This window comes from Pleurodeles waltl, chromosome 3_1 (assembly GCF_031143425.1).
Source record: "Pleurodeles waltl isolate 20211129_DDA chromosome 3_1, aPleWal1.hap1.20221129, whole genome shotgun sequence".
NCBI classification, from domain to species: domain Eukaryota; kingdom Metazoa; phylum Chordata; class Amphibia; order Caudata; family Salamandridae; genus Pleurodeles; species Pleurodeles waltl.
Genome location: NC_090440.1, coordinates 1,756,402,869 through 1,756,424,429, shown reverse-complemented (window position 1 = coordinate 1,756,424,429; position 21,561 = coordinate 1,756,402,869). Strand labels below are relative to the sequence as shown.

Sequence of the window (21,561 nt, the reverse complement as noted above, 5' to 3'; positions counted from 1 at the left end):
CTGTAGCTTCTCTCATTTGATACAGTTTTAAGGCATCACCCATTAAATCTTTAGAATACAATGGTTGTATACTGTAGTGCTCTTATATTTCTTCTGACTGTTCTTTATTAGTGTTTAGAAACTGGCCTATTTTTGTGTTCTCTGGAAGTTATAAGTCACTGATGTCAAGGAAGTCTTCCACTTGGAAGTAGTAGCATATGTTATTTTGTAACAAGGATGAAATACTATCTTGTATTTTTAAAATGCTTATCAATTCTTGTCATTTTTTTTTTTAGCTTTTGTAGGAACTCCATTTACTAACACAACTAAAGACTCTTCTAAATTTCGCTGTGCTCCCACAATGTCAATATGTTTCTTCAAATCTAATGGTAGAAAAACAACCTTTACTTTTAGTGCATGCACTAATTCCTGTGCTTGTTATTTTCCTGATTATGGTTGCATTCTAATTACAGTTTGAAAAGGATGTAAGGTTTGATTTAAGATATTTTTGCATAAATTACAATTTTATAAATTCAGGAGGTATAGAGTAAATTTCCAAATTACTCCAAATTGATCTTGAAAGCATAAAGTTACGGTCAAGTTTTCTAAGGCAATAGTAACATACCATAAGATCAGAACAGACATTGGCCCTCCTTACGACTACGGCGGAAACAGGCCCGCTACGCCGGCGGTGGCGATCCGACCACTAACAGGCTGGCGAATTACAACCGGGGTGGCGAACAGGCCATTACACACCCAGTACACCGTCTGTACCGCCAGTTCGGGCTGACAGCCAACGATGGCGGATGCCATCTACAGGGTGGAGAAAGGACCTTACCGCCCACCGTATTAGGGATCAGTACACCACCATGATTTCCTGGGCGGGCCAACCTCCACTCAAAGACTGGCAGAAAGGAACAGTATATAAGAAAAACACTCACTGTAGAGACACAGAGGAGGCAACCGAAGACAGGGGGTGAACTAGAGATCTTCCCGATGCTGGTACTTGCAATCCACCTCCAGGACTTACACGCCGACATAGATGACAACGGTGAGTTCCCCGCCTACCACACAAGAGAGGGAAGGGGACAATCACACACCCACATGCCACACACACCTCTGACACTGACTGCCACTCCCACACACAAACACACCCACAGCAACACCACTACCCATGCACACACACGTGCACTCACAATACACTCATGCACAAACAGAACACACACCATGCCCTACAAACACAACACTCACACACCAAACAACACCAACCGTAAACATGTCACGATACTCATACCCAGCCACACACAAACTGATCACAATACCTTGGCCGCACCAGGTAGAAGACAGCATACCAGACACACATACGGCATACAACTACAAGTGCCACTCACACATACACTGGTACCATAAAATGACACCATTGTCCATACCACTCACTCCACCCACACCCTGCACAACAACTGAGCACACATCACAATCAATTGCCCACACACATACCATCCACACCAACTTTCAAACCCATCACCACACAAACACCACTGCACACACAAATACAGACAAGGGCAAAAGTGAAAAACTTAATACCTGTGCACACGAGGCAGCCATAGTCAAACGCAGGACAACTTGATCAAAGGTTGGCCAGATATATTATTGTGCAAAACAAAAGGGGAAACGGGAACCGTTTACAAATGGGCCCACTGGGCCATTCTGAGGTCCATGACCATGTGGCCAAAGAGTCCCAACAAGGCCCCAACTTAACTCCTGACACGACCATGGTCTCCACAGGGCAGGGGCATTAATGGGGCAGGCACCTCAGGGCACAGGGGGAGGGGTTGGTGGTGGGGATCAGGTTAGGAGGGGAGGCTGGGGCTTTGGCTTGGGGGGGGGGCTTGGGCTGTGGGGCTTGGCCTTAGCTTCTGATGGAGGGGGTGTGGGTTTAGATCGGTGGGTGGGAGCGGGATCAGGCCTCTTGACAGGTGTTTTCTTGGAGGGGGAAGAGACATGGGAACTGGAAGGAAGGTCTAGGCAGAATTCTGAAGCACAGATACTGGTTTTGGGGAGGCCAAAGGAATGCGCAGGGACAAGACGGGGTGGGCCAGGAGGTTCAAACAGGTCAACGTTGGAAAGGAAACTTTTTAGGAGCACAGAGAGGGGCTGTGGAAACAGGCGTCGTAGTAGAGGTAGAGGGAGTGGTCGTAGAACGTGTAGGTGTGCTGGACGTGGATGCAGGTGGGTGCTCAGTCTGTTTGTGTGTGGTGGATGAATGTGGGGTGCCTGAGTGGGTGCGTCTATGTGTTTTGGGAGAAGGTGGGTGAAAAAGGGTGGGAGAGGACAAACAGGTCGTGTGAATGTAAGTTATGGAGGTGTCTGCATGTCTGATGTGAGTGCTGTAGGTGTCTGTTATGATTGTTGTGATGAGTGCGGGTGTTGTGTCTGGGGTGCATGTCTGGGTGACTGCTGTTGTGGTGACTGTGACAATGGTGGCAGGATCTGGGAGTGAAGATGCAGTGCTAGCGGGTGTGTGTGGTGTGGTCACTGTAAGGGAGGACGAGTGGGGGAGACAGTGGAGGACGTGGCTGTTGTTGTGTTTGCATCTGTATGTTGAGTTTATGGATGGCTGCGGTGTGACTTGTGGTGCCTGTGTGTGTTCTTGTGTGGTGTGTGTGTTGTTCTGTGTGCATGCTGTTTGGCTTGTGTGCTTGGGATGGGAGACAGGAGAGGGGCGCTGGATGTGAACAGGTGGTTGGAGAGGAGGCGTAGATACCAAGGACACTGGCTGCCGTCAAAGAGGAGGCCAGAGACTGAAACAATCTCTGGAGGCCAGACAAGGCACCGTGAATGCCTTCCAGGTAGGCATTGGTTTGCTGCGTCAGGGATGCCAGCCCCTGGATGGAATTCACAATGGTTGTCTGACCCACAGAGATTGTTCTCAGGAGGACAATAGCCTCCTCAATGAGAGCAGAAGGGCTGACTGGGGCAGGGGCTGAGGTGCCTGTGGCGAAGGAGATGCCCACCCTCCTGGTTGAGCGGGCACGGGCAACTCGGTGGGGAGCTACTGGGAAAGTGGTGCTGGTAAGGGGGGTGTCAGACGAAGATGTAATTGGGGTGCTCCCAGAGGGGTCTGTCACCACCAGGGTGCTGCCATCGGAGGAGGAATCAGAGTCTGACGTTGCAGTAGTAGTAGGCTCCCCCGTGGTGCACCCGTCGCCCTCCAACCCACTGGTTCCCTCGGTGTCAGTGGAATGTGCCTCCTGGGTCTCGTGGGCTGCAGCATCCCCACTCGCCGGTGCCACTGCTCCTTCGCCTGATGATCTGATGCACACAAGGACACAAGAAAACAGAGAGGGAGGGGGAGACAAAGAAAGGGATGCAGGCTGTGAGCAACTCAACTATGATGCAGGTAGGCAGACATGCAGTACACTTCAGTCTCAGACCTCACCTTACCATAGCCTTCGCACTACAGGAATGTACCACTGATAGGGATTACACCTGCCTCTTTGGAGTAGACTACACTGACAGGGCTGCCCTACAGATTAATTGTACATGTCCTGCAACTCCAACAGAGGTGTCTATTCAATGCTCAGATGTTTTGAGTACTACTACGTCACTTAACAAGACAACAGGAACACTACCTGACTAACTGTACTGCCCAATTTCCACCTTACCTGGGTACACATGCCCCCTACACAACAAGGGAGCGTAACCCGGTCAAGAAGCTGAACACCTGCATACCCTAACACCTATGAGTCACAGTAAAAGCATCCTTTCCCCACATTGCCTACCATCCCCCCATACAGTTGGCATGCAGGACAGTGTGAGAACTCACCCCTTGGTGGCTGCTGTGATGCCTTCAATGGCCCATCTAAGGCTGGGTAGGCCACCGCTAGTATACGGGCCAATAGAGAGGTCAAGGTCCGATGTGCACCTCTACCTCGTTGGGAGGCCATCACCAGCTGGGCCTCCACGGTCTTCCGGGCCCAGTGGCTCAGGTCCTCCTACCGTTTCCTACATTGGATGCTCCGCCGGCTATAGATTCCCGGGGTTCGCACATCCTTGGCGATGGCTCGCCATAACCCCTTCTTCTGATGGGCACTGACCTGCATGGGGGACACACAGGAATACACATTAATATAGACTTACCACATGCATGCTGACATAGGGTACAATCGTCCTGACAGTAGGCCACCATACATTCCATCATCTTCCTACAGGTACACATCAATGGCCTGCTCCACTACTCCTATTTGCTTGGTAAGCCTTCATTCACTCACACATGCACCCAAACAATCACACTCACTGCTAGGACACTGTTAATCCACTCACCTGCTCCTCTTGTCCCCCATACAACTTGCCATACAGGGGTAGGCCCCTGTCCACAAGCCTGGTCTGCTCCTCCTGTGTGAAGGCTGGGGCCCTCTTTTCTGTAGCACGTGCCATCTCTCACGACCAGATGCAGGACACAGCAGCACACGCAGTGGAGTTGTGGTCGTGGTGAGTGCAGGAGTCAAGTCGCAAAGGGAAATCAAAATGGTGGTGACGACCGCAGAGGTACGCACTGTCACCGCCGGTGGCGATCCTGATTGGCCCGTGTTCCCCATAGACACAAATGTTAACCAATGAGGACTTGCACGGCAGTACAGACCGCCTAAGGCCATGATGACTTACGCCAGCAGGGTCATGTCACTTCCATCTGTCTTCAGCATGTAGGAGAGGCGACCACCATTTGAAGTTTAAAATGTAATAGAGTGCAATCTCTATGCGCCCTCCATATCTTCTTGTACATGTTAGGCACATCAGTCATAAACAGCAATACATGCCATATGTGATGTGTGGCATCAGTTAGCTGCATTTGTAGGTTGCATAACACCGTGATCACACTTCGATTGCCACAATGTTACCTGTATACAACCCTTCCATTATATGAAGGCTATGTTTGTGCAGTTCTGTGTGCATTGACATCATCCGTAATGTGTTGGTGTGGTGACATATGTGTGTTGGCCCTCCCTAGGTATCGACCCATGCAGAGACTGAGGAATGCACCGGTGTATCAGCCCCTAGTTGACCTGGCAACCATGGGACACATCATAGTGACCTACCGTCTAAACCGGATGACCATACGTGAACTGTGTGCCCAATTGGAGCCAGATCTACTGCCAGCTCTACGTAATTCCTATGCTATTCCCCCTACTGTGCACATACTATCTGTGCTACATTTTTTGGCCAGTGGGTCATTTCAGACAACAGTTGCCTTGGCAGCAGATGTTTCACAGCCAATGTTCAGTAACATCTTAAGGGATGTCCTCACTGCCTTGCTGAAACACCTCCACAGCTACATCAACTTTCCCCAAACTGGTGACCTGCCCACTGTGAAATCTGATTTCTATGCCATTGCACGCATTCCATATGTGATTAGGGCCATAGATGGCACCCATATTTCCTTGATTCCTCCTAGGGTAAATGAACAAGTGTACAGGAATAGGAACAGTTATCACTCCATTAACATACAGGTGGTGTGTCTTGCAGACCAGTACATCTCCCAAGTGATTGCCAAATTCCCTGGATCTGTGCATGACTCTTACTTTTTGAGGAACAGCAGTGTCCCACACCTGATGGCACAACTACAAAGAGAGTCTGGCTTGTGGGTGAGTGAGATGTGAGAGTGTAGTAGCTAACAACCTGCCTTTCTTACTCTTTACCCTCTACACATTGGTGACATGCTATGTAGTCCCACTCTTCACAGTTGATTCTGGCTATCCAAACCTGTCCTGGCTGTTGACACCAGTGAGGTACCCAGGTCAGGTGGTGGCATTCGCTACAATGTGGCACATGTAGGACAAGAAGAGTCATTGAAAGGACGTTTGGGCTACTGAAGGCAAATTCCAGTGCCTGCATTTGGCAGGCAGATCCCTGTGCTACTCCCCAAACAAGGTTTGCCAGATCATCATGGCCTGCTGTATGCTGCACAACTTGGCCATATGGAGCCATGTACCCCTACTGGAAGAGGAGGAACAACCTGATCCACTGGTGACAGCTGAGGGGACAGCGATGAAGGAGAGGATGATGTGGACTCCAGAACTCAGCTCATTCAGCTATACTTCCAATGAGTTGAAGGTACATTTTGCCTAATGTTTCCCACAACATTGCCTACGTAGATTTGTGTACAATTCTAAGAATGTACACCCAGTGCTGGAGACACAGCAGTGTGAATGTGGTGCAGTGTGTGTACTGTCACATACCCCTTAGTGCTTCATGTGTTTGATGACCCCCAAAGGCAGTTCACACACAGAAGTTTTGTTTTCCTGGATGTGTTTCCTGACTTCACATGTATGGAATGTTTGGACATGCTTCGTGGATAGAGGGTGTGGGCCATTTTTGCTGACACTACTTGTGACACCACATCTCCTCAGTACTTGCACACCAACCTAGTGTCCCTCACAATGTGGGTGGAGGTCACCTCAGCTGAAGTAGATGGCCCTACAGTTGTGCTAATCTGCAAATTTGAGTTCATAACTGGTGCGTAGTGCAACTGACAAATGGTAATACTGGTCAGTCAAGAAGTGACAGTACTCTGGCAATGATGTCCAACTTTGGACACAAAGCAGGTACATGTGTCATTTAACAAACTACCTAAATGTATGCTACATATCTGTTCCTCACAGGTCTTCCTATGGTGGGATACCCTTTGCCATGCCATGTACAAGGAGGATTAGGACATTCCTGGTGCAAGTGTCGGGAAACTATTTCTCAGATTTGGAAAGTTACATCCATGCAGACATTCACCCTACACAATTTCTGGTACTGTTTCAACATTTTACATTGAGAAAGTAATTCATCACATGCATGCATTATGAATAAAGCACAAATACATTGGGTGTGAATGTATAGTGTTTATTAAGTGCAGCAAAATAAGGGATGGGGAAATACAAGGGAGTGGGCAGGTGGTGGACGAAATAGTCAGTTTGGTGTTCACAGCTGTTGGTAGCACAGGTCCAGAGACAGTAGATAGTCAGCAAGGTGTGTCAGTGGCACACAAGGGAGGCAGTTCAAGAAAGGATTACTTCCTGGCGGTGGGTTTAAACATGGCTACAGTGTCTGAGGTATGTCTGGTTGGTGGCCACATTTGCGAGGGGGTTCTTGGGCAGCAGAGGAAGGGGTGCTGGTGTCCTGTGAGTCCCCTGGCAGGGCCACCAGTCCACTACCAGCAGCAGATGTGGAGGGCTGGGGTGTCTCGTGTCTTGTGGACAGGGCCTGCATGTGGATGGAGATCTCACACAGGACTCCAGTCATGTCCTGCACCAGCCCTTTGATGGAGGCAATGGTGGCATTGTGGGCCTGCCATTGCTCCATGGCCTCCTGATGGTGTTCACTCTGCAGCCTCTGAATCTCCTGCAGATTGGGCAGGATCTGGCCCATCCTGTCCTGGGAGTGCTGGAATGCTGCCAGGATTTGGGCAATGGCCTCCTGGCCAGTCGCTACCCTGGTTTGACTCCCCCGTGGTCCCACAGATGCCCTCCTGCTGGCCCGGACCCCCTGTGCCTATGACCCCGTCACAGTGTGCCCACTCCCACTTGCACCAGGACCTTCGTCTTGCCTGTTTCCTGTACAGGTGGGCACACAATGGCTGACCCAGGGACCCTGGTTTGGGGGCATGTGGCCACTGCTGTTGGTGGTGGCTGAGTAGTGGGGTCTGTCTGGTGGGCTGGGTGGGGCTTCAGAAGAGTGACTTACCAGAGGCTCCCGATGGGCCAGGGTGATCGTCCAGATCCAGACATCCCGCTGAACTGTCATCACTGGGGCCTTTTTCTGCTATGGGACTGGCACTTTGTGGCACCTCCTGGCGGCTGCCATGAGCAGTAGTACCTATGGAGTAAAAACAACCAAATTGATTGTGTCAGGGAATATGGCTTTGACAGTCAGTTAGTTGTTGATGGTGGACATTGCACATGTGCACTGCTTGCACACATTAGCAGTGGCATGTGTTTCCTTCTGTTTCTGTCCTGTCACTGCCATATCCCTGTCAGCATCTGCCACTAGGTTCTTGTGCTTACATCCCCATACATTTGCATGCAGGGCTCCCATTGGGATGGGTGCAGTGCATAGAATTAGTGGGATGGGTGATGCATTGTGGGACTTGTGCTTCAAGCATTACATGCAGGGACTGGTGGTTTTGTGCACATTGGTTGGGTAGGTGTTAGTGGGGTGCGTGGGCATGCAAGGGATAGGTCTGGGTGGTTGATGGGGTGGGATGAATATGGGATAGGGTGTCTTGGGTTTGTTACCGGGGGAGGGAGGTAATATGCTTTCAGGTGCAGGTGGTGGGAGGGGGGTGTAATTGACTTACCAGAGTCCAGTCCTCCAGTGAGGCCCTCCGGATGCAGGATAGCCATGACCTTCTCCTCCTACTCAGTCAACTCAGGGGGAGGATGGGGGACCACCGCCAGTCCTCTGGTTGGTAATCTGGTGTCATGATGGCATGGTTGGGACCATCCCCCTCAGGTTGCTCCGCCTCTTCCTGATGTCGTCCCTTGTGCGTGGATGGTTTCCCACTGCATTCACTGTGTTGATAATCCTCTGCCATATCTCCATCTTCCTGGCAATGGATGTCTGCTGGACGTGTGCACCGAACAGCTATGGCTCCATCCTGATTATTTCATCCACCATGGTCTGCAACTCCCTGTCAGTGAAAAGGGAGTTCTTAGGGGGTGCCATAGTGGGTTGTGTGGGGAGATGTGTGCTGTGATGTGGTGGTGTTTGGGGTAGTGGAATGTGTGAGTTGGTGACTGGTGTGGTGATATTTGAAGGTGCAGTTGTGGGATGCGTGGTTGTGTGTTTGTGAGTTATATGTGGCGTGAGGGGTGTGCAAAAACATTACGAGTTTGTGGTGTACCTTTCCAGTTGGCCGAGAGTTGTGTGGCAGCAGGTAGGCATAGCTAGGGATTGTGGGTGTTGTGCGCGTGTGGTTTATAGTGGTGTGTGAAGTGTATGTGTGTGTCTCAGGTGGGGGTTATTCAAAATAACCATTGTAGGGTGTTGTTGTTGGTGAGTCCATTACATGGCCGCGGCGGTCCGTACCGCCAATAGTGTACGGCCTATGCACAACCGATGTGCTGATTTGTGATTCGGAATTGGGAGGGCGGTTTATTTGTGCCATGGCGATGGCTGATTCTGTGCAGCCTATATCTGGCCTGGCGGGGTAAGATACCTCGCTCTTTTCTAGAGAATTTTGCCTTTGGGGTCGTATTACGGCGGTAATTTTCCAGCATCCATGCTGGTCTTTTAATGGCAGACTGCACCGCAGTTGGTGGTAATTACCACCAAACTTGTAATGAGGGCCATTAAACCTGTTCTCCACAATGAGAGACATAGCAAGTTTTATCCCAGCTATACTGTCTTCTTTTTCTGTTTTCTCCAGTAAATCGATAAATTTGTTTTCCATAATTCATGTGTCTACACTAAATGCAGGCTTTATCTGGAATTTCTGCTATGATTTCATGAAATAGCAAAATGTCCCAATTAAACTGTATAATGCCTATAATATTATCATTACTGTAGTTTCTATGTGTAACATATCTGGGGGGACGTGTTCCTCACAATCATTACCAAAGTATTTTGATTCAATATAGTTTATAATTGATAGGACCTTCTCTGCATTACAGCGTAATAAAGTATCACTAAAGTATCATTAATTGCCTCCAATTTTATTGAAGGGCCTTTCACTAAATATAAAGTTCATACACGTTTTCGGATGGTAGAATGGTGTATTGAAACTATTTTAATGTAATGAAAAGTGAAATTACACTTATTTTTAAGGCAGCCTAAACTATCCCCTTGCTTCTGTGTAAGACAATTTTTTAGATAAAGTTTTAAAAGCATTGTGGTAACTTTAAGTGTACCTGTACCAAAAAATAAGGAGCAAAACAAACAGTACTATTACTAATAAGTTCCAATGAAGTATAATCTAAAGATTTAATGTACATGTAACATTGTTTTAATAATAACTATAATGTCAGTTTTTTCTAATTTACTTTAGATGCAAATAAACAGTCCAGTCATTGGAACACTTGGAAACAAATAAGGGTATCTGTAAACTTCTGTTCAAGTGCAGCAGTAATACAGATAAACAGCACCCCAGTACTATTGGGCTGTTTTGATAGCCTACTGGTAAATATAATGCAATAGGTATTACTGTTACATCCAAATATTAATTATAACAAACTATATAATTGGATGCTTTTCGCATGTGACTAAAGTTAGAGTTGTAGAATAATTTTGAGCCAACCACAAAGTACATCACAATAATTAGTGTGGTACATTTGTGATACTGTACTCAAGTGGTGAATATGGTCATATGACCTTCATTTCTACTGAAATAGCTGTATGAACCCTGTAGTATGTTAAAGGTTAACAGTCTAGTCTTTTTAAGAATGAATGGGCTCCGGCTGTAATGTTTGGGCTATGTTTGCAGCCCAATATTATATTGAACCAATCAGCAAGTTTCTTTGAGAAGTATATGTTACAAACAAGATCAATGGGCACTGTTACTATTACATAGAACTTTCACTCTACTACATAGACTAACTGCCTCTTGAAGGTATTTGGATGTAGTAAAACTATCGACCATGGAAAGTCAGGTCTTGCAAATGTGCTCCCAAACCTTTGAGGGAGACATCCGTTGTTATGGTTCTCTGCTGAACTGAATCTAGGAAAGGCCGTCCTTTTAGGAGATTGTTGCAACATTGCAGAGAGTGGCAAGCTTGATGGGTCACCAACACTAGATCTTCCCATTGACCCACCACTTGTGTCCATTGTTGTGCTATGCACTCTTGCAATGGACGCATGTTGAGTCTGGCATGAGGGACTTTGGCAATGTATGAAGCCATCATACCGAGGAGACGCATGACTGTCCTCACTGTTACCTGCTGAAGAGGTTGAAACTGTGGAATGACCACCCAGAAGGCTTGAATCGGAGTGGCATTGGGGTAAGCTATCCCCCGTTGTGAATCTAGGATTGCTCCCAGGTATAGTTGTATTTAAAGGGTTTGGAGGTGGGATTTGACTGCACTGATGGTAAAGCCTAATTGATGAAGTAGGTTTATTGTGGCCTGAAAGTGTTAGAAGCACTTTTGACGAGTAGCGCTTTTGATGAGCCATTCGCCTAAATATGAGAAAACCTGTATGTTTTGCCTGCGCAGGTAAATAGCTATCACTGTGAGATATTCAGTGAAAACCCTGGGAGCGGTTGTGACCCAGAAAGGGAGCACTTTCACTTGGAAATGCTGGTTGTTTATTATGAATCTGAGGTATCAGTGATTTGCTGAGTGAATAGTAATGTGGAAATAGGCGGAGATGAAGTCGCCTTACTGTAGTAACAGAATTATGTCTTGAAGAGTTACCAAGTGAAAGTGCTCTGAGAGAATGTATTTGTTTAGAGGTCTGAGGTCCAAAATGGGTCATAATGACCCATCCTTTTTGGGAATAAGGAAATACAGTGAATAGACTCCTGTGCCTTGCTGGTGTATTGCCACTGGTTCTGTGGCCCCTTTTTTGAGGAGTGCTTGAACTTCCTCCTTGAGCAACAGCTGATGTTCTGGTGAGAGTTTGTGTTTGTGAGGGGGAATGTTTGAGGTGTGGAAGTGAGTTCCAGACAACCATGTTGAATAATATCTGACACCCACTTGTCGGAGGTGATGTTCTTCCAGATGGGAAAGCACCCTTTTAGTCGACCCCCAACAGGTGATGTATGGTCTGAGTGTATTTCGTCCTGCATCCGATAGAGCACAGCTTCAACAGACTGGGATCGGAAGGAGTACGATTTCAGCTTTGACACAGCTTTTAATAACGATGCAGAGGGTCTTGGGTCCGGTGTTGATTTCAGCGCCAAGGTGGAGGGATGTTTCATCACTGACACCAACGTTTGGCTCGACTCAGATGGTGTAGGAGTTGGTCCGGGAGCCTGAATCTTCTGGCGTTTTCTTCAGCACTGGGCGTTTATGATACAGCTGCTCTGTGTCGACCATGGCCCAAGTGCAGTGGTGACCCACATGAAGACTTTGGGATGGCCTGCTGGTGTTGGAGCCGGGATGGAGGGAGTACTGTACTTATAGCATGTCCAAGAGTGGGGTTCTGCATCTCCAGCTCGGAGCATGAGCTGTGGTCAGGCAAAAAAGTGCCCTCGTCTGCGGTTAACACCTGGGTGTGGGCCTCCTCCTGTGGGTCCTCAGATCCAAAGAATTCCAGTGTGTCCTTGGCGCTGCGGCAGGACAGTTTGAGCCATTGTGCTCGATCACACATCGTCTTTTTGGATCTAAAAAATTTGCAGACCTTGCAGGTGTCTTCTTGATGGTCCCGAGAGAGGCACAAGTTATACACCTGGGCCCATTTTTGTGAGAGCCTTGCGTCACGTTTGCACCAAGCAAAGTGGTACATGTATTTATGAGGGCACACAAAGCCAATTTTCATGATTTTGAGTGGCCTCATAAATCTGGAGTTGTATTGCGCTACTCAACGCCCATGGAATGCCTACCCAGGGTAGAGGTGGGTGCTTCCATGAACTCCTGTGGACTTTGATGCATCCTAAGGTTTGCAAGACCTTATAAGCCTGGGGATGTGCCAAAACCTGCACAATGAGGAGAAATATCTTTATTCTGCTTTCTGGAGCACACATAAAAAGAGGAAAAAGCCTCAGTGGGGTTGCGCAAGTGCAGGAAGGTGTCCCATGGTGTAAGGGTGCCTGCGTTGGCGCTAGGCGGCCGAAACAGTGCCAGGGGAAAGATAGGAATATGCCATATGCCTTAGATACAGTGCATTATTAGCCTTTCCCTGTGACGCAGGGCAGTGAAGGAAGGTAACTTGCTGCCCTGCCCTGCGCCACAAAGCCATAAATATGCCCCTTAGTGTAGGTTGGTGTGTGGAAACTTGGTGTGTCAGCGAGGGCAGAAACGGAAGGGCATCCATTCCATCACCAGATGGACATGTCTCAGATGGGAAGGTCGAAGTAGAAGAATTGCTCCAAGAGGAGAAGGCACATGAGGTTCACAGTCACCCCGACGAGACAGACATTGACTAACAATGACCAACAAACTTATGGATATTCTAATCATGAATGCAGAGAGGAAAGTGACTCAATTACAAATAGAGATTGGGGTTTTAGAAAAAGAAATCGCGGATTTAAATCTAAAAGAAGCCACTAATAAAAATGATAAAATCTTGGAAGAAGTATTACTTAAATTCCAGGAGGAAATCACGCAAAGAAAAGTGAATAAATTAAAACGTGATGAGAAAGATTATCTGACGGGCAGAATTTTCACTTTGTCCAGTAAATATGACCATTTAATGCATACTAATTTGGCTCCTAGGAGATCTAGTATGTCCAATGTTTCAGATTCAACATCGATTAGTACCTCGATTACAAGTGATAGTAAAGTGGAGGGCGGTGCAAGTACTTCTGTCCAAGGGTGTGACGTTTCGGGCGGGAGTGCTTTTTTACAGGAACTGATGAGGATGAAACGAGGCAAATATGTCCAAAACAGAGGAACATCCTATACAAAAAAAACAGGAGGGGCAGTAGAGGAGCAGGTGGTCAAGGCAAAGGATCAAGATGGAGTCAAAACGAGATCTCGGGACAAGAAAGTTTAGGCTTGGAGGGATCATCAGCTATAAACGTGATTAATCTTTCCAAAATTGAACTAACATCGGGGATGAAAAGCCTTCTAGCCAAAGGTCTTAATTTCTGTCCTAAAATATTCGGGGATCCCTGCAGATCTAAGATTGATCTGTTCAGGTTTGTTCGTAAACTTAAACTAAAAAAGTATTTTCAATTGAATCCGATGGAGAGTTCAATTCCGGATGGGGTTGTATCTTCGTTAAGCACTTTGTCTATTGAAGAAGTGCAGGACACAGCACTTATACTATCTATAGCAGAACGAGATGAGGATCCTAATATTCTTTCAAGAGTACTACAGGATTTGGATGTAGTATCCATTAAAAGTATTTCCAGTGGTTTGAAAAGGAAATCCTGTTGGACTCTGAGATCTTTAGGCATGAATACATTTGATAGATTCTTTGACCTGGTGTGTCAGGATTATGATAAGTATTTGGCCAAGAATAAATATAGACAATTTTCAAAAAACTTGAGTCCAGAAGAATTAGCTGCATTGGAAATACTCAAACAGGATAAAGACATTGTTATCAGACAAGCAGGCAAGGGTGGGAATGTGGTCCTCATGAATAAGGTAGATTATGACAATGAGATATTATCACAACTGAATGATAAGGCGTGCTATGAGAAAACTATTGGGAATCCCATTCCCAACCTGGTATATATGATCAATAAAAGGTTATCTACTTGGCAACAACGAGGGTTACTCATCAAAGACGAATATCTCTATTTGAAGGTCGATCATCCCAGATATCCATGTCTGTACACACTACCTAAGGTGCATAAGGGTCTGCCTTTTCCACCGGGAAGACCAATTGTTTCTGGTGTACTAGGCCCTACGGAGAGACTTTCGGAATTTGTGGATTGTTTTTTACAACCTATGGTTCACAATCTCCCGTCTTTTATAAAGGACACTACACATATTCTTAGTATTTTGAATGATGTGGAGTGGGAGAAGAACATGTTATTGGTCACAATGGATGTAGTATCCTTGTATACTTGCATTGAACACGAGTTACGACTGGAAGCTATTCGTTTTTTTCTGAATAAAAGATCAGCAAGTCTGTGGGAACATATTGTAATGGTAATTGAAATGATCAATTTGATTCTCACTAACAACTTCTTTCTGTTCAATAATGACTGGTTTAGACGAAAGCAAGGTGTTGCGATGGGCTCCAAATTCTCTCCTTCCTATGCAAATCTTTTCATGGGTTGGTTTGAGCATAAATGGGTGTGGGGTCCGGAATCTACTCAATGGCAAACCCATATACTGTTTTGGGGTCGATATATAGATGATTGTTTTCTGATCTGGACTGGTGGTGAACAGAAGTTGGTGGAATTCTGTACCTTTTTAAATTCAAATACCATGAATGTGAAATTTACATATCAATTCAGTTCGGTGAACATTGAATTTCCAGATGTAGAGGTTTTTATTGCGGAGGATAAAATCCAACGTAGCCTTTTCCGCAAAGCCACAGCTTGTAACTCTATTCTTCATGCTGAAAGTGCACACCCTAGACATCAAGTAGCTTCAATTCCTTTTGGTGAACTGGTGAGGGCACGATGCAATTGCAGTTTAGATGATGAATTTTTAAATCATGTGGATGATATGGGTAGAAGGTTTAGAGCACGAGGCTACTCGAATAGGGTGGTTAAGAGGGCACAATTCAGGGCTAAACGATTGGACAGGAGTGATAATCTGAGAACCAAAGATCTAAATAATATGGTGGACAAATCTAACAAGGTTCGACTTATACGGATTTCAATGATGCCTCTCTGATTTTGATAAGATTTAAGACTAAACATTGGAAAATATTATCACAAGATGAGTCAATAAAAAATGTAATACCAAAAAGAGTGCCTACATCACATCAGAAAGGTAGGACCTTGAAGAATATTTTGAGCCCTAGTTTCACCACTTTGTCTCCCAGCAAAACTTGGTTATCCACACGAACTATGGGTTTTTTCAAATGTGGCTACTGTGGAGTATGTCGTTGGGCATGTCATAATATTAAGGAATTTTCTATGGGTGGGAGAGTCTTTAGGATTTGCTCAATGATCAACTGTAACACTACTTATGTTATATACATAATACGATGTAAATGCACTTGAATGTATGTGGGGAGTACAATACGCCCACTTAAGGTTAGAATTGGGGAGCATAGTCGGATGCTTAAAAACAATGACGTAAGATATCCAATAGTGGCTCATATTACAACTTGTAACTCACAATCAGCTCATAAAAGCTTCAAATTTTTTGGATTAGAACATGTCCCTCGGGATCCGAGAGGTGGTAATAGAGAACTATCCTTACGTAGGAAAGAGGCATTATGGATAATGAGATTGAGGGCCGTAGAATAGGGCCTCAACTCTGATAGGGAATTGGAGTTCTTTTTTGGGGGATTGAAAGAGTATTGACTTACATGTGTACGATGGTATATCTTATCTTGTTAAATTTGTTTCACACTGTACTGTTGTGATGTCAATGTATGTATTGTAATTATATTATATTTTCTCATGGATTGTGGTTGTACATAACAACTGGAGTTATTAACCACAATTCTCAAACTGAAATTGTTGAAAATTTCTAATATTGGGGGATGTGAACGGTCTATAATGTGATTGGACTGGCATAAACAATTTATATTTCTGCCTATTCTTTGTTAACCATTTGACTCTCTAAGACTGGCTTCCTTTATTGAGTAATGTGTGGTGAAGAATAGAGATAAAATGCTATCTCAACATTGTATGAGGCAGAAAGCTGATTTTTGACTTGGGCTGAGGTTTTGAATAAGCATGGTTTATATTGAAGTAGGTGGCTTCTTTTCTGACCGATAGTGGTTGCTATATGGATCAATATGTTTGGTTGTTGTCAAATATGAGTCTCCTTTTTAGAAATAAGCGGGTTATTTAAATTGGTTTGATCATGCTTTGGATCTCCCACGATGAAGTTTGTTGCTTGGATTTTATAATCTTAATTTGTTCATTTCAATATTGGATTTTTTCATGCTATATTTGTATATTAAGAATACTTGAATTGGACTGATTGCTTTTTGTTTCTATTACTCCTTGGGAACCTTCGGTCCCATTTCCATAGCAACGGACCCTTGTCTGTTTTCTTTGTTTAGGTTGAAGCTTTGATGACGTTCCCGGAAGTCTATTTAACTTCCGGGATCAGGTTCGCGTGGTAGCGTACTCGCAGAATAGGGTTCCGAAATAGGTGAACGCCGTTATCAACCTGATTAGCTTTGATGGGTTAGTGATTGGGGAGAGGGCCTCTCCCGATTGTGCTTTTTTTCGTTTGCAATGGGTTCTAAACGAGGAATTTGATATAATTGAAAACTGAAGGTCTTTATATTGAATGGTGGTTTTCTGTTTTTGTTGTAGTACACGGATGGAAGCAATTATACTTTAAACTATTGTGTACACAGCGGGGTCTCGAACTTGAGGTGAGGTACTTTGTATGTGGTCATACATTTTTTATGTTTGAAGTTGGGATTTAACGTTTTATTTCTAGTGTGTCTGGAGTTAACCATTATACATTTAACTTGTGTCTTTTCTTTTCTTTTTTGACTAGGCTTGGATAAATTATATTGAGCTGCCATATTAGTGACAGTAGTTAAAAACGGGGAGAATTATCCGTTTTATTGGATTTCGTGTATATAAGGTACGGCTAGGGACTTTGTGTAGCTTGACAGACACTAGCTACGATGTGATTACTATTCACTATTTATACTGTAGTGCTTATGCAACACATATAGGACACCTATAGCATGACACAAAAAGGGTGTGTATTCATAGATTAGGGGGATGTTGGAATTTTCACATGATCTTGGGATTGCATGTGAAATTAGGTTTTTATTTGGTGACCGAGAGCACTTTTATTGGTTCCTATTGGTGACTTGTGTCTTGCAATTAGGGCATATTATTTTTCTTGTGGTGAAGACAATAATTCTTTACAGACAGACGAAATCTCTTTCCTCTCACTTGGTTATGGGGTCTAGTTTTGGTTTAACTGGGATTTGCACACTTTATTTAACTATGGAGTTTGAGCATTTTGGTTTTTAACTTAAACAATTTGCTTATGATTTCTAGCCCTGAAGAAGTCGTTTGGGATTTAAGAGTTTCCATGACGAAACACGTGTTGGCTGGCTTGGAGTGTATTTCCATGGATGGTTGCCGTGGGATTTGAAGATTTGTTTCAATAAACTTCTGGATTAGATTGGACATTGCGAAATTTGTGTTCAATTTGAAGGACGTGTCTTCGCTAACAGTACTCACTGGAGTTATAACATATTTGATTTGTGTAAATGTTAATATTGGGAGGGGGGCCTCACACTGTTTCCACAATTGTTGGGTTTAGTTTAAACCTTGAAGGGATGGGTGTTTTCCCATGTGTAGGCACCCCATAGTTATTATACTTCGGCCAACTTGTTTCTTGAGCGCCTTTTTTTCCCCCAGTATTACACCCCCATCAGTTTTACTAAATTTGACAATGGAAACAATACCGACTTTAGGCCTACCGGCTAGGAAACAGATAGCACACGTCCAAACCCAACGGCAGAAGAAAACAGTCTAACAATGGAGCTGATGACCATGCACATTACCTGCAAGAGGAGGAGTCACCATACATTGTGACTGGAAATACTTTTTCAAAGAAAAACGGCTTGCACACATCTGAGCGCAACATTAGATGGCAGGAGTATACCAAACATTTGTATATACAGCCACACATGCCTCGAACTATGATATTTCAGAATTGGTATTACATGTAAATCTTAAATTCAACTCATTGTTATTCGATTTTTAGCAAACCTCAGCTTACATTTCCAACCCTCCCAAAATAATGAATAGGTTGATGTACCTCAGCCAGAGAAACATATGTTCTATATCATTAACCAGTTTTGGTGTCATGGACACCTGTTCCTCTCACCAGCCCAAGGTCAAACTGGTGTAGGCGGGGACAAAGCAGGTGTCCATGCAGGACCACACCTTTCTCTAAAGAATTCTATATAAGAGAAAAATATTCCTGGCAAAACCTTATCATTTCAACCAGCACGTTGGTACGGCTATAGTAATAGATGGATCTCAGGAAATGTATGCATGCATCAATACCATTTTTGTGCCTGATGCTAGTGTATAGTGATGTGACTTCAATGGTCATACGAACATAAACGTGCTCCTGAACAATACCAACACTTTTTATGAGAAAATCCTTGGTGTCCTGCACATAGGAAGGAAGTGTAGTAATAAAGGCTTTAACAAAATTGTCAACATACTTCAAGGCATTCATTAACAGACTCCAAAGTAAGGATATTGTTCCGCCTGGTGGAGTGAATATGTTTTGTGAAACTTAGGTGAAAGGTATAGTAAAGGCATATGTGGGAACTCACATTTCAAATATGAAAACTTCTCGAACTCAATCATGCCCTGGTCTTTACATTTTCCTCCCACCTGAGTATGTTTCTACCATCTTATTGCAGCTTTCCTTGTCAATGTTAGTATAGAATTCCTTAGACCCACGTGTATCAAACTACATCTAGGGAGTATAAAAACTTCTCAATATTATCTGTGTTCAAAATCCTCCCCCTGTTCTAGCTTATGTGAAGTTATAAGCATGTCCACATTACTGATTCCCAAGTTATCATTCATGTTGGTGCGAGAACAGAAGGATAACCCAGGCTGAATACTTGTACTTCTTAGTCAATGTTCTATCAGCTAAATTGATTACACTTGGCTTTTGATTTATCCTATCCATCATTGTTCCACTTTCTGGCCTTTCTTATCTATTCCCATGTGTCTCTTTCTTGCTATGCCTCTTCTGGCATGATAGTTTTTCTCCAACTGGATCCTGTGCCTCGACATTTTGTGCTTCATCCTCTCCCAGATTGTAGGTAGTGCTTCCACTACTTTCTCAAGAGGCAGAAGTCATTTTAAAAAGTGAGTCCTTGGATTCACCCTCTGAAGTTGCAATCCCTCCTATATCTGAAGTATCACTATCCTCCATGGTGTAAGAGCCCCTTTCAGAAAAAGTATGTTCATAAAGTCTCCGATTCATATCATGTTTCCTCTCCTTATGTATTCCCTCTAATCTTCTACTGAATGTCAAAATGCAACCTGATTTAAAGTCCTCAGTGTCTATTGCATATTTTCTTTTCCTTGATTTGATGTTGCTTTTTAATTTTTCCAATCTCTCCTCCATTTCTTTCTGAAATCTGGTGATTTCTTCTTGTTCAGATCTTTTTCTAAGCTATTCATGAATTTCTTGTATCATCTTCACTGCATCTTCCCTTTTGAGCCATGCATATTTTACCAGAATCCTCATCTTGGTTCTCAAGCAGGCTGCAGAGCTTAGCCCCTATTCTTCCAGCATCTTTGGGTTGGGATTTTCGAATGAAGGGATGGTATAAATTCAAAGAACTATAGGCACTATTTCAGAGTCCATGTCCTGTTGAAGGAACGTTGCTTTCCAACATTTTGTAAGTTCAATCTTAGAATAACAGTACAGTTTCCCTTAACTGGTCCCACAGAGTGTGTTTGTAACCACTTATTAGAGGTCAGCCTGCTTGAGCCGTATGCTAGCACATGCGCTCTCGCGTGTGAGATACTATTGTTTACAAAAACGGGCATAGAGCCTGCCCATTGATTAGAATTTGTGGCTTTGGTGCCACTTTTTCTTTGCTAACTTCTAATTGGACAGCACAGGCCAGGCATCACTTCCTGTTTCTTCTCTGGCACATGGACCAAACACAGATCAATAAAGTTTCATTAGTGTCCCTCCACGAGACTCAGGTACTATTTTTTTGTGGGGCAAGCCTACACTACATCACAGCATGAGGAGAGGCAGCATTGGATCTTTTCTTTGTTAGGCGAGGAGGAAGCATTGGGCTCGTTCTTGATTAGGGGGTGAGCTAGCCTACCAGGGCAAAATTATATTCTCGGTGTTCACATCCTTCTTAAATAATGATATTGATCTGGCTAAGCTCATCGGTTATCTTGGCGTGCACTTGGCCAGGGGATTTTAGAGGGAAGGGCGTTACTTGATTAGCCCACAAGTTGTGTCTAATTTTTCGGAAGCCTTTTCTTCTGCATGGTGATAATCTCACATCAGCTTAGCTTGCCACACATGCCTCCCATAGGTCGCACTGTCCTTGACGTTTCTTCTCATGTACGGTGACCTTGCCCCTGCATATACATCTCTTTGAACCAGATACGTTTACCCAGTACACACATGATGCAGCTGCCTCTTTTTACTTTCGACAACTAGGCCCATATTTATCTTTTTTCTTTTTAACACTTTAATTATCATTTTCAAATGCAACAAAAAACAAACACATGGCAATGCTGGTCCACTGAAACCTGTTCCACACACAAATGGCAAGTCATTATTCTGACGGCTCAGCTACCATCCAACCTCTTAATTTCAAGTATGTCTGACTCAGGGTACGAGGGACGTAATAGTCTGGCCAGCGTCATCCCAGGTCTGTCGCCCTCACCATATTTATGTGCCCTAGCCTACTTGCCCATGTAATTTGCCTCTCTTTCTGCCAGTTCATTAAATTCATCAAGCAATAGTTTACGCCGGTGGAGTTGGGATATAATGTCTGTCATCCCAGGCTCCAGATCAATATCTGTGATTTGCATCTCCACTTGGGCTAGACTGCGAGGTATGTCGTGCAGGATCCCCAAATGTGTAGATATGGAAATACCCCAGAGGTATGCCTTAAAAGCATCCCACAGCACCACCCAAGTGCCCACTGAGCTTTCATTCAAATTGAAAAATTCTATCATTGCTTCCCTCTGGTTTGCACATAACTGCGTCCTGAAGTGCCATGTCAGGGAACCGCCAGAGTTTCCTAGTGGCCCCAGTCACAGGAAAAGCAAGACTGGTCTGTCCCTGTGAGTGATCTGACAGTGTGCGGGGT

The 21,561-nt window shown here is 44.7% G+C and overlaps 1 long non-coding RNA gene across 1 annotated transcript; it reads left to right on the top strand.

The window, feature by feature from the left end:
• The first annotated feature begins 16,803 nt into the window (after nucleotides 1-16,803).
• Nucleotides 16,804-20,368, top strand: LOC138285581 (uncharacterized). The gene is made up of 4 exons (XR_011201615.1): nucleotides 16,804-16,891; nucleotides 17,024-17,085; nucleotides 17,214-17,303; nucleotides 17,732-20,368. It is a non-coding gene; the product is annotated as an uncharacterized lncRNA (long non-coding RNA).
• Nucleotides 20,369-21,561: the final 1,193 nt, after the last annotated feature.